We start from the raw sequence: 14,225 nt of genomic DNA, 5'->3' as shown, positions 1-14,225 counted from the left end.
GGACTTGTGTGATAAAAATCTCTGCTTATTTTTTTATCCATTAAAACATTTAGAATTGTAAATTAACCATAAGTTTTATAATTTTATCAAACTAAATTCTGGAATTTTTTAATTAATTCGTTTATTTAGCTGATTATGGTGCAGCACACGTAAAGAAATATCTTAGTGAAAAGTGACCAGTATTCACCCGTCTTGTCCACTAAAATCATTTTATGAAAAATCTAGTGGTTAATTAATTAAACAAAGAATGTAATGATTAAAGTGGTATTACTCTGCATATAAATTGGTCTCAAGAACAAGACGGCGCGGCATTTCCTAAATCTTTTGAAATGAGAAGGGAAGAGTTGTTCCAAGTATAATATCCCAAACTGATACGTCAAGAGCAATTTGTAAGAGGATTGCTTTATAACGATGCTCTGTTTTAAAAGTGCCGGCACCTTTGGGCAAATCGGCCATCGTTCTTCAAGGCAGAAACCGTCCATGAGAAATCTCTGGCACAAAAATGCCGGCACTCTTTTAAAGATCAGCTTTGAACGAGAAAAAAGCAACCTTCACAAGAGTGCGGGCACTTTCAAGCCGGCAAACCGCTATTCAAGTAAAATTTCAGTTTTCTACTCTGATTATAATGCAGGTAAAAATCCTGTGTATTAGTGCCGGCACTTTAATGAAGGTTGCTTTTTTTCAAGTTCAAAACTGATGTTCCTAACATTGCGGACAATTTTACGTACGCGCAACCTTACAAAGGTTTCTGTCTTTTTGAACAACAGCTGACTTGCGTAAAATGCCGGAACCTTTTTCCAAGTTATGTCAGTCATTATGATTCAAACGTTAGGCTGCGCATCAAGGCCGGGCTAAGCTGTTGTGCAATCGACCTCAAAGTGCTTTTTCAAGGGCATTAACGCCCGCTTTTCCTTGTTTTCGTGATGGGAAAATGGGATTTCGTACGAACTCTAAAATAACTAACTATAAGGTTTCTTATAAAATTTGGGGTTCTAGACTCAGGCGCCATGGGCCTAAAGGGTAGCTGAGTCTTGCTGAGCTTATATGACGGGTCCAAGCCGGGGGGGAGTCGTTCTTATTTTATTCGAACCAGTACGTAATGAGACTATGTTTTGACGAACTTTCTGGAGATCGCTAATAGAAAAGTTACGAGATTATTTAAAGGGGGAAAAAAAAAAATACTGAATTTGAGAATTTTAGCCTATTATTTATATATTTGAAGTTGAGAATTAAAAAAAAAAAAAAAAAGATTAAAAAGAAACTGCAATATGATCTATCTGTGCAGATTTTTTACTTAAAGCCTGAAAATAATTTTGAGCCAAGCAATTACGATTAGTCAGCTAGTTTAATAACTAATCCCCTATAAATTAGAGAAGCAGAAAATAAATTCATGTGTTTAAAATGATCTGTTAAAAGTATCCAAATGGCGGCGGAGAGGGGTCATTTAATGACAAGTGGAGACCTTGCGTGCCTTTTTAAGCAAGAAAAGACTTAATTATTCCAGACATAACTGTGCATTTGTTTTGATGGATCGCTTGCGTATGAGGCTTGCAACGAATATTTCTTTGAAGTGGCGATTGAAGATCTTGGTAGGATGCAAAATGCATTTACGAAAACATAAAGACATTGGAAGAGGTTTTCTTCGGAATATTTAGGGGAGGGGAAGAGGAAAGAGAAGAAAAAACAAATGATTCTGTGCCAGATTATTCGGTGTTAGATATATATTTTATAAATTACAACTGTTCATAAAATTATTTGTTGGATATATTAAATATATTTCAGTTTGTATCTGTTAGATTTACTAATTTTGAATATTGCTGGAAATTTTGAGCTATTGATAATGCTGTAATTAACTCTAGTTTGTTTCATTCCTTGGGAACAAAATCTTGAAAAATTCATCATTCTCAGCTCCTTCCACTTGGACTGGGAAGAGAATGGGAGAACTATTCCATACACAAACTTGATTTATGGCTATTAATTGATATGACAAGATACTAAAGTCCGTTAACTGTCTAAATCTCGTATATTTTATCCCGCAGTAAAAATTTTGATTGCGTATTATTTGTATTTAATATATTTAATGAGCATTCTATATTACGTTGATTAATAACACCGCTGATCAGGAAGATCTCCAGCTGTTGCGGTGTTGAGTAGAAATGAAATAATCACAATTATCTGAATTGATGCAGTATACAGGGTTGGTCCAAAATTACTGAGGGCATTTCTCATTTGAATTGTGTGCCACAAATAGACCTCATGCGAAAGTTATTTAATGTTTAAAATTTTACTGTGTAAAATTGTTTTAAATTGTATTTCCAAGAAAACACACACGTACGCACCTCATTATGTTCTGGCCCACCAGCGGCCGAGCGGTAAAGACGCTGAACACTGGTAGTTCGGTCCGAGGTTCGAATCCCGCGAACGGGCTGGCTGCATGGGCGTTTTCGTGGTTTTCCCCATGTGTAACGTGTATACGAGCCAGTTTCCCTTAGAAAGTCCTCCAAGAAGGCATCCCTTCCCTTTAGGCAGATAGCCCTCATGTGTTTTGCCATAACTGAATAATCCACTAATCCACCTCATTATGTTCTAACATGAATGCGCTCAATAATTTCGAACCACTCTTTATATCTACAAAAGTTTATATCTACAACTCTATATATCTACAACTGTACATAAAGTTTTACCTGACTCCAAGGTATACGATCACAAATATTTCAGCGGATGTTAAACTCCTAAAAAGGGTTGATATTTTAAATAAACTGTCGTCGTTGTACACGGTTAGGGACTCATGCCATTTGAAAGTTTAGTTTTGTGTAACTTTGCACTTCTTTTTGTGAAAACAGATCCAAATATCTATAAAGTGTTATAAAAAAAAAAGTCACTGTGTGTTTTATGTAAGGGTGACGTAATTTTTTTCAGAGTTGATGACTTAATAATGATTTCATGTTGCTAACATAATTCGTTTCACAGTTAATGATGCAATAATGACGCAATGACGGCTGATGTAATTCGTTTCTAAGAAAATAATGACACCTAACATTAGGAGCTTTGGTTTTCACTGCGGAAAAGATAAAATTCTTTGTCTCAGTTAAGCAGAAAAATATTGCCAAGCTGTCATTTGTCTTCGAAGGTATAAAAATACGTTGGCCATTAGTGTAATAGAGTAAATGAATTAAAATTTCTGTATTTCTTAATTACACTTTTTTAGGGGTGGGTAGTTAGTTATTAACATACCGCTAGGAATTTTTATTTATTGTATCTATTTATGTATTTATATATTTATTTCTTGGTATTTAATTTTTATTATGTAATCATCAAAATTCTAAAATTTTATTGTATTTTATATATAGCAACACTGTTGGTAGATGATTCCATCAGTTGAGCATAAAAGCTGAATGTCTTGAAGGCGGTTCAGCTGCTCATCTGATGGTAAATAAATAAATAAATAAATAAATACTGCTAGGACAGGGGATCCGAAAGACGCGTACATTAAATTTTCAAAAGCCGCCCAACCGGAATAGTGATAAGTGAATCTGACTGCCGTACCAAAGCGCCCGGATTTAAATCCCGGAGAAGGCATGGATGTTTGTAAACGTATAGTGTCTGTGGGGCATGGGGGCACAAATAAGATGCAGCGATCCGACAGTCCTGTGGAGAGGTTGATGTAGCTGAAGATAGGTGGAAGATCCTTCCTTCTTCAAAACTGGGAGCGGAATTGAGCAAAGTCGTAATCTCACCGGTATGGTTCCCAAGTCTCTTGCAAACGATAGGCGTAATCTTGCCTCCTTGTCACGATGAATTTTGAGAACTTGTTCTGATTTTAGACAAGCCAGATTAGCCATAGCAACAACACAACAAATTTTCAAAATCGGTTGAATTCTAAATTGAGAAAAATCTTTCAATGGACGATAGCCCTATAATTCTACAAGCAAGATGTCGCTCAAAATTTCAGCTGCAGATTATGCAGTAAACTCTAAAAAAACGTTTGCCAGGATGGAAATTTTTTTCCAAAGCAGAACGAATTTTCGTAACTGAGGATCACTTCGCAACGCATCAATTCGATTAGGTTGCCATCTTTCTTATAGGAATTCTTCTTCTTCATTCACCTTTCTTTATATCAGTTGAGGATTGCAATTTTAAATACTTCAACAAATTTTCCGTAAAAATGCGTGTCGAAGTAATGCTCAGTCATAAAAATTCGCTCTTCTTGGTTAAAAACTCACCTCCATCTTGCACCAAACAAATATTTTTTAAAGCTAACAGCATAAACCGCAACTAAAATTTCAAACGATATGTCACTTGTAACAGTATAGAGGTGCCATGCACTGAAACGATTTGCCATTTGCCATAGATACCTATTTTGCAATTTTTATGTGCGCTATTTTTTATCGTTATTTTGCATAAAAATACTCGCTTTTTTAATATTCTAAGAAGTTGACTATTCCAATTCTTAATATGTCTTATTGTTAAATTAATGTACTAAAATTGTGTAAAATACAAAATTTAGTAAAGCATATACTATTAACTATGTAATGTAATATGTAAGACTTTCTGATAAATCATTGAATTCCAATCTAACACTCAAGTTACCCTTTTATCCATCGCTTTAAATCAGAGTAAAAGTTTCGTGCAGTAAAATCCGATAAACAAAAACTGTTCCTCACAATTTGCATTTTATCGAACTGGAAATGGACTTTGGTGTTGTTTTCTTTTCGAGCGATCACAGCATAATTTCATACAACAAAAACATATCTCTTAAAAATAGAATATGCCTCTGAGTCATGTGTATTTTTATCTGTCGCACATATCTTAGAATCGATAACGTTATCGACTCGATAAAATATGAAGATGAGTAAGTGTAGTCTGTTCTGTACAAATGAATTTGCGTTTTCAAATGATCTCAGGAGTAAAAATCCGATGAAGTAGAACCCGGATTTCATGAGAACCAAGAAACGGATCCACAAGGAATGTAAAAGATATATTGCTGTTGTCAGTATATATCTGCATATACGTTGCTACGGATAATAACACAAAATTTTATCATTGTTTTTCGCATGCTATTTTGAAATTTTTGTCTACCTGTCTTCCTAAATATCCGGAAGAAAATTTAGAATGTTCACTATTCTAATGACAAATAGAGAAAAATTAGAAATATTTGTAGTTTCAAATAAAATACACAAAACTTTTTTTGTTACTATTATGATTTACAAATCTAAGCTAATTTTTGTAAAACTTCGCGTAGAGAAAGTAGCGAAGTAGATAAACTAAAAATGAATCTCTACGCCTGAAAGTCTTAAACTACGCGCTTGGGCAACCAGCCGTGTAAATTAGTTGTAATAAAAAAGAAAATTTACTTAGGTTTCACTGCAACAACCTTAGTAGAAGTCGGCAAATTTTCAGAATGCGCCAAACTCTGGGAACCATATACTCATAACAATCCTTCAGTCAAATCAACTTCGCCATTTTTATATGCCTTTTTTTTTTTTTTTTTGCTACATTCCGAGTTTCAGGTTTTTACAAACAAATCATGCTGTTCCCCCTCTTAAACTTAATTTAAAAAAAAAGCGTTTGTGGAATTTTTTGTTTGTGTTAGAATACAAAATTTTGCCGCAAAATCTGTAAAGGGAATAAATAACGAGGAGATACGTTCGGTAGATAGCCGGTGTTGCCGAGGTTTGCGCGATGCCGAGTTTCTGCAGTTCTGTCATTTTTTTAAGTTGAAATAAGTTGAAACTTTGGGAGAGAAAGAGCGAAAAAAAATTACAGAAGGATTTGAAGAAGAATGGGCTTTATTTTATTTATGTATCACCTAAACCGTATTGTATAATTAAAATTTGTAATTTAAATTGCTAAAATTTGTTTTCTTTTAATATGTTGGTGTTGTTTGCGGACTCACGATAAATATCGACAGTTTGGGAATCTTTTAAAAAAGTCCCGAAAACCGCCAACTAACACCCGATAAGTAACTTTTAACTTTTCGTCTGTAAAAAATCGCCAAATTTCGCCAAGGTAGTTGCGTTAATATGTAAGTACCAAAGAAAATATTTGTAATGATTTAATGAGTGCAATTAGTATTATTTCACTAGGTTAAGCTGGTGTAATTTCTTAAAAAATATTGAATCATTTTAATAATAAATATTGCTTTTTTTAATACATTAATTAGTCTTTCTAGTCTAACGATTCTAAACATGTAAATGCCATAGAAGTTAAACAGGAAGCTGTAGTGAATACCGCACCTCATTCATAATCTCTTTAATGTGACAACTAATTTTAATTATGTTCCGAAAAAGTCTGAAATGATAACAAATGATTTAAAGCATTTTATTTGTCAGTTAACAAAAGCGTCTTATTGTTTAACAAATAAAAGCGGAAAATGAAATAGGAATTAGCCTATTTCTTTACTTCAGAACCTCTCAACTATATTTATAATTTTTTAGTATGCTGTTTCAATACATATTGATAAAGTAGCAATCGTTTCATTATATACTGTTTTTATTTTCATTGAAGAATTCGATGATAAGAAGCACAATGTTCAGGTGTAGCATTCCGTTATATATATTGTTTTCTGTACCAAAATTCCTTTCTTCTTTCTACCTATGCAAGGAAGCCTGGAGAATCTTTCTCAAAGCCCACGAAACAAAATGCAAAATGAGCTTAAAGCGAAATTCTCACAAGATATAGGATATAGCGAACGGAATAAACATAATGAATACTGAAGAATTTCCGTATGCCAGTCTAACTAGACCGAACAAATAAATGCATTTTTATTTAAATGCATAAATCAATTACATTAAAAAGTTGAAAAAATATCATTAATAGCTGCGTTTGTTGTTTTTAAATCGCTTAGTTTATTAACTAGTAGCAGACAAATTAAATTTGAAATTTAAATATTGTACGCTGTACGCTTTGTCGAATGGCAACAAACTGGAACATGGACGATATAAGTATTTTGTTTTCGGTAGTTTCAATGCATTGCTTTTAAATAGCCGAGTTTGTTGATTAAATTTGGAAGATGAATATATTTTATGCTCGGTCGAATTTCAACACACTGGCTCGCAAAAGATAAAAATGTTTTATTGCAAACAATGGCAACATTTTGCTTTTAAATTGCTGAGTTTTTTAATTAAAAAATCATTAAATTCACTTAAAATATGAAATAAATAAAAAAAATAAGTAAAACTGATTCGAAATTCAAAATTTGAAGAAGCATCAGAAGAAGCATTTACCATGTAATACAATAACTAAATATAATGCAATTTTAAATTTATAAATCCTTCTGATTGATTGATTCCTTCTGATAACTGACTAATTTTCCGTCTTCAGAATGCAAGCTTGACTCTACAGAAGATAAAAAGCCATTCATTCTATGTGGACATCTAATATCAGCTGAAGAAAGGTAAGTGAATTTGAGAAAAAGGTCTATATTCAAAATTGCAACTACATTTATGTACAGTTCCAATTTTCTAGTTTAATTTCAGTTGTAACACATATTAAAGCAGAAAATCTGTATCAAAAGTTAAATGGTCATTCTTTTTAAAACTTCGAATTAGAAGGTAGGGCGAATAGTAAATTTTCTCGAATCTTTCGAATCACGCATCCATCTTTCATAAATAAATAATTTTTTTTTCATAAATTTCTTTTACCAAAGGTAAAAAAAAAAAAAAAAAAAAGGTTTACCTATTGTTAAAAGTTTCTAATTAAAGCAAAATTTTGAATCAGAGTTCAATGAAACACAAATTCAAGACTGCTATTTTTAAAAATGCATCTCAATTTATTAAGAAGATACAAATGAAATTTATAAATATAGCCGGTAATTAAAGTTCTTGAATCTTTAAGTTCACTTTGTCAATTTAATTTAACAGAGAAATGCAGGGGGGTCCAAAAGTCGCGCACATTAAAATTCCAAAAATTTTAGAAATTCTAGATTCAGTATTAATGGCAAATTATTTCGGTGGATGACACTTCTTACACTTGAAATTTCAGTTCTAATTAATGCTGTTACCTTTAAAAACCATTTCTTTGGTGGAAAATGGAAATGAATTCCCCATCTCCCAAAGAACGAATTTTTATGACTGAACATTACTTCGCAGTTATAGAAGCTTTTAAAGAGACTTAAAGAGATTTAAATATTTCTAGACCTAGCAAGACAATCATTTTCTGCCTGGCAAATCATTTCCAGCAATTCGAATCATGCTTTCAATCAAATTTAGGATTTGCGAAGTGATGCTAAATCATAAAAATTAGTTTTTTTTTTTTAAAAGCTCGACATCATCTTGCACAAACAAACATTTTTTAAAGCTAGCAGCGTAAACTACGACTGAAATTTCAAATAATGCATTATTTGTACCACTGTAGGGATGTCATCGTCGAAATAATTTGCCATTGATATCCATTTTAGGATTTTCCCAGGTTTTGAAAATTTGATTTGCGCGACTTTTGAATCACCCTGTATTTAAGCAACCTTGTAATTGTCCGATTTTTTTCAAAAACGAAATCATGTATAAGGAATGGAGGAGAATTAGTCAATAGTCAATGCAGAAAAACTCCAAAATTTCTGAAAAAATACAGAAAAATTAAAAACTTTTTTTATTTTACGAATCCATTAAAAGCGTAACTGCAATTTTGCAATCAGAGCAACCGCGAAGTTAATAACAGTGATTTAAGAACTTTTAAATTGCAGCAGTCGCGTTCTTTTTTGAAATGTTGGACTCCAGTAAAAACCAGTCTTTCCAAAGTTTTGAATTAAAACGTTGAACAGGATTTAGGTTAGGATTCGAAACATTCGAACTACGAAAAAAGGCAAAGAATCTCAAATCTTTTTCAAGATTTGTAAGATTCAAGAAATGAGATGTTTTATTCCTGCTTGAAACGCATTTAACAAAATATAGATTTCTTTCTTTTTTTTTTTTTTTAACTAATTGCAGCCTAGTCTTCGACGCCTGTTACCAGATTATTGTACCAAAAAGGTAGGTGTCATTTTCTTTTTTACATATCTGGTTGAGGTATTGTATGTATTGTTGTATCATAATGATATGTTAATGAATCTTCTAAGTTATTGAACCGTATATCCATAACCAGAAGAAAAACTACACCGTTTACATGATAAAATTAAGGAAAAATTCAGCATGATATTAATGGCTTCTAAAATATCTGTGAATTTCGAAAGAATTAGATATTAGTCACTCTTCTTCGAGGAACGAAAATATTCTGTACTTAAGTAGCTATTTTAATATGTAGATGAAAAAATATTTAATCAAATGATATTTTAATCGGTAATTATCATTCTTATTAAGCATATTCATGTGCGATTGATAAATGAATTTCAATTAAATTAATTATCATATTGGCATAATATTTCGCTTTGTTTAATTAAATTTGCCATTACTTCTGAATTCTAGTGATCCGCAGTAATTGATAGCATTTCGTGAATTAACATAGCTGTGTAGTAATAAATTAAAAATAATTTCATGTAAGACTTTCTAAAAATATGGAATTTTTATATTTTTATGAAATTCGCAGAAATTTTCATCTGTTTCTTTAATTCTTTAACTTTTATTCGAAAGGGGCTTTGTCCTTGAAGGACTATTGTTTTTGTTTTGCGATTTGGCGTTGAAAACTTTAAAAGGCTATATCACTTTTCATATCGTTGCCACCATATATTATGGCCCTGTCTTATATTTAAAGAAATTAAATAATCAAGAATCTGCATAAATGTTTGTTTGTTCCTCGCGCTGTAATAAAACAGATATACCTAGAGCCATCAAAATTTGAATAACGTAATTTTCCATAGAATATGGGCATGTGGAAGCCCTAATTTGAATTTGAATTTGGTTTTATTATCGATTTCAGATTTTGTAACACTTCAACGAATTTTTGATCAAAAAACTAAACGATTTCAAAGCTAGCAATGGCAACACTGTACGGACAAAAAAAAAAAAAAAAAAAAAAAAAACAATCTCCAGCGCGTATCGGAAATGCTAAAGGTATGCTTGTTTTAAAATTAATAACTGAATTTCATAGTTTGAGTACGTAGAACATGATATTTAATAAATAACGGTAACACACAAAACGTTAAAAAAGTTTCTTTGGACGTAATTTAAAATCTGAAACATTTCAGTGTTTTTTTTAATTTGTGTATTAAAAAATCATTGTGTTACAAAAGAAGCTGAATTAAAAACTCAGAAGCTTTCATCTTCAAGAGTTCCCCCCCCCCAGCGTAGCAGTAAAAAGCCCTAATCATTAATAGTTTCATCACGCATTTCAAAAAGCGAATAAATATTTAGTTGCCTTGAATTGCAAAGAACTTATAGAGATAAGATTGAATTTAACTCGAATAAACGTGCTCTGCCGGCTAATATTTCGGCAAAGGTCAAAAGAATTTATTCATATTAGTTTTTTAAATGTTGTACGCTATCTATGTTCAGAATGATTTATTATTCTTGCACCCTGCATTAAAAAGTAGTTGCAGTTTTTCATTTGTTAATGCATTTAAATCATGAACAGGAGATATCGTCTGATCAATCAAGATTTTTAACAACTCATGCATATAATATGTGCGTTAAACGGAATAAAAAAATAATTCATATAGAATATATATAATAATTTATATAAATTCATATAGAGTCAGTTCTTTTTATGTCACATCAAAAGAAGTTTAGAATTTTGAAAGCTTTTCATTCGAGTGTAATGTGTTATTAGCATAACAAGTGCACGTTACACTTAGGAACAAAAATATTTGCATATATTTATTGTTCTCTTTTGTCATTTTTCAACGTCTTTGCGGGAAAAAAAAAAAAAAAAAAGACTAGTTTTACTGTAGTCGAACGGAAGTTGACAAATTTAGCTCAAATTTTGATTGATTGTTGGATATTGTCTAGTCTTTAATTCAAATATTTAAATTAAAATGTAATAAGGTTCTTCCTTATCCTTGTTACGAGATGTGTTTTCATTTTATACGTATTATTCTTTCCTAGAACAATACAGAATGCTTTTTTAATTTTACTATTTTTCTTTCTTTATTTATTTAGTTATTTTAGTTTTTTAGATTCATATTTAGTTTTATGAATAAAATGCGCATTTATGATATCAGAGTTATAATACCAGACAAGAATTATAACTATAGACACTATAGACTTATACTTTTATTTGTTAAAGGAAAAATATAGCTTTTATAAATATTATAAGTATGTTAGTGTTTTAGTTTAAATAATAATAATATTCTGAGAAGTAGATTCCGTGTTTCAGGGATGAGCTTTACAGAATAGTATTTCTTCGATTCTAAAATTTTCTCTTTTTATTTTTAAACATCGCTAAAAGACGGAGTGTGTCTTAAAACTGAAGACATTTTAGAATCTCAGAATTTTTTAATTACTAATTAGTTTTTTTCAAATTGCTAATTAAAATACATGTACTATTGTTGCCGATAAAACGCAGAGGATTAATAAAAGCGTTTGCCACATAATTGTGACTTTTTTTTTTTTTTTTTCCCTAAGTATTATATTATCCCTCCTAACGGTGAGTTAATTATTTATCTTCTGAAATTAAAAGGTACATTTTAGAACTGAAGAAACAATAATAATTGGCACAGTAATTTTGTTCGAAACATTCGAATGGCTCGAATTCGAAAAGCAATGCAGAAAAATGTTTTTGCTAATGAATAATTTAATTAATTTTGAAAGAGAAATTACTTATCAAATTAATACATCGGATAGGGGGTAAGGTTATGCATTTAATTTTTTAATTAGTGTAGTTGTATTTAATTAATTATTTGAGTAAGCAGTAAAGGGATAGAAATTGGAGATCTATCTTATTTGCATTAAAACTTTAAAGCATACTGGAACTGCTTAACGAAGTTTTGAAGAATCTAAAAGAAACTCTTTCAAGTGAACTATTTAAACGGAAAAAATTACCCTAATAATGCCAGTAAAAACTGCAAAACTTATTTTAACAATCAAGAACTTTGTAAATGAAAACTAATTTTAAATATACTACAGGACCGTAATATTTGGTGGCAACAAAAAGTATAATTCTATTAATCGGTTTTAATTTGGATTGAGTTATCTGCAATAAAAAATTAATAAATTTATTAATCTTTCTTAATTCGGATTTCAATATTTGAACCGCATTAAAAATTGAATATTAATTAATTCTTAATTTGGATTTCGATAAAGCTAATCGCAATAAAATAATGAATACTAATCGTTGTTAATTTGGATTTCAATAAAACTGACCGCAACAAACCGGAATAAATCTATTAATCTTTCTTAATTAAGGTTTGGATAAAGTCAACCACAATAAAAATTCAATATTAATCGTTCTTTATTTTCATTTCGATAAAGTTAACCGCTACAAAAAGGAATAAATCCATTAATCATTCTTTATTTGAATTTCGTAACGCAAAAAGTTAGTTGCGGTTAGTCGAAACGCAAAAAGAATAACTCTGTCAATTGCTTTGAATTAAGTTAACCACAACGAAAAAGGAATGAATCTATTAAACTTTCGTAATTTGGATTTCGAAGAAATTAACCGCAATAAAAATTGAATATTAATCGTTCTTAATTTGAATTTCCATAAAGTTAGCCTGAAAAACGAAAGGAATAACTCTATGAATCAGTTTTAATTTGGATTAAGGTAACCACAACGAAAAAAGAAGAAATCTATTAATCTTTCTTAATTTGGATTCCATTAAAGTTAACCGCAATAACAATTGAGTACTAATCATTCTTAATTTGGATTTCGATAAAGTTAACCGCAATAAAAATTGAATACTAATCATTCATAATTTGGATTTCGATAAAGTTAACCGCAATAAAAATTGAATACTAATCATTCTTAATTTGGATTTCCATAAAGTTAACCGCAATAACAATTGAATACTAATCATTCTTAATTTGGATTTCCATAAAGTTAACCGCAATAACAATTGAATACTAATCATTCTTAATTTGGATTTCGATAAAGTTAACCGCAATAAAAATTGAATACTAATCATTCTTAATTTGGATTTTGATAAAGTTAACCGCAATAAAAATTGAATACTAATCATTCTTAATTTGGATTTCGATAAAGTTAACCGCAATAAAAATTGAATACTAATCATTCATAATTTGGATTTCGTTAAAGTTAACCGCAACAAAAAGAATAATTCTATTAATCGTTCTTAATTTGTATTTCGATAAACTTAACCGCAACAGCAAAAAAAAGTATTATTCTACGTATCACTTTTAATGTGAATTTCCATGAGTTAACCGGCGCAGAGAAGGAAAAATTCTGGCTAAGCGATCCTAGTATGGATTTCGATTGATTCTTATTAATAATTCGCAGAAGTTTTCTGTAAGTGTTGCGGTTCTGTAAGTGTTGCGGTTAATTCCACATTTCATATCTATGATGCAGATGAGTTTAATTTTTACAAATGGTCGAGCTGAGTTGTCACCATGGTGTATCTTGAAGGTCTATAAATTCTGTATCGATAGATATATAATCTGAAAAGTGCCTGTCTGTGAATTTCATTTCATCTTTTGACGCAACTCTTTTCTATGCACCAGTGATCGAGGGTAAGATCTCTAAACTGTGGTAGTTTGATCCGGTTCCAAATCCTGACAAACGAATTCGCTACTTGGAACCTTTTGGTGTTCTTCCCCATGTATAACATGAATATGAGCAAATTTCCCTTAAAATGTCTTCCACGAAAGCATCTTTTTCTTCAGACAGATGGCCGTCATGGGCTTTGCCATAGTCTAATCTAACCGAATTGCTGAATAATTTAATCCATCCTATCCAGTACACTCATAATTCTTTGTGCCTGCCGATATTTCGTAATTATTTGCACTTTACGATAAAAAAAAAATTAAAACGCTTTTGATTGGTTTGGTTATTGAGATTACGGCAAAGTACACTACGAGTATCTGCTTAAAGGGAGGGATGCCTTCATGGAGGACTTTCTAATAAATGGTTTCGAATAGCGCTACTTAATTTCACGAATTTTGAAAGAAACTCACCTGACCATTCAATTGGCTCGCTTCCGGAAAAAATGCTTTTATAAAATTGAAAATGGGGAAAGGAAAATTTTATAAATTTGTGCCAGTTTATAAAGAGGAGATGAAAAGATTCAGAAAAGTTAGCGAGAGCTTAAGAGGAAGGATACCTTCTTGGAGGTTTTTCTAAGGTCCCAATCACAGGTAAGTCCAGGTAATCAGGTAAAGGGACTAACTGGTACTCACGTTGCA

The 14,225-nt window shown here is 31.1% G+C and overlaps 1 protein-coding gene across 2 annotated transcripts in view; it reads left to right on the top strand.

Annotated features, from left to right (window-relative positions):
* The window catches only part of LOC118182442 (uncharacterized), a 118,313-nt gene that overhangs the window by 1,588 nt on the left and 102,500 nt on the right, over positions 1-14,225 (top strand). The window contains exon 2 of one of the 2 annotated variants that reach the window (XM_035351803.2): positions 7,324-7,396. The exons of the other annotated variant lie outside the window; for it this stretch is intronic. The gene's annotated coding sequence lies outside the window, so the exon portion shown is untranslated. The remainder of the gene's footprint in view (positions 1-7,323; positions 7,397-14,225) is intronic. 2 annotated transcript variants of the gene reach the window in all.

Source organism: Stegodyphus dumicola, chromosome 7 (genome assembly GCF_044657685.1).
Source record: "Stegodyphus dumicola isolate Sdum_Otavi_A_Nest chromosome 7, ASM4465768v1".
Taxonomy (NCBI): domain Eukaryota; kingdom Metazoa; phylum Arthropoda; class Arachnida; order Araneae; family Eresidae; genus Stegodyphus; species Stegodyphus dumicola.
The sequence above is the reverse complement of the archived record's forward strand: the minus strand, read 5'-3'. Positions and strand labels throughout refer to the sequence as shown.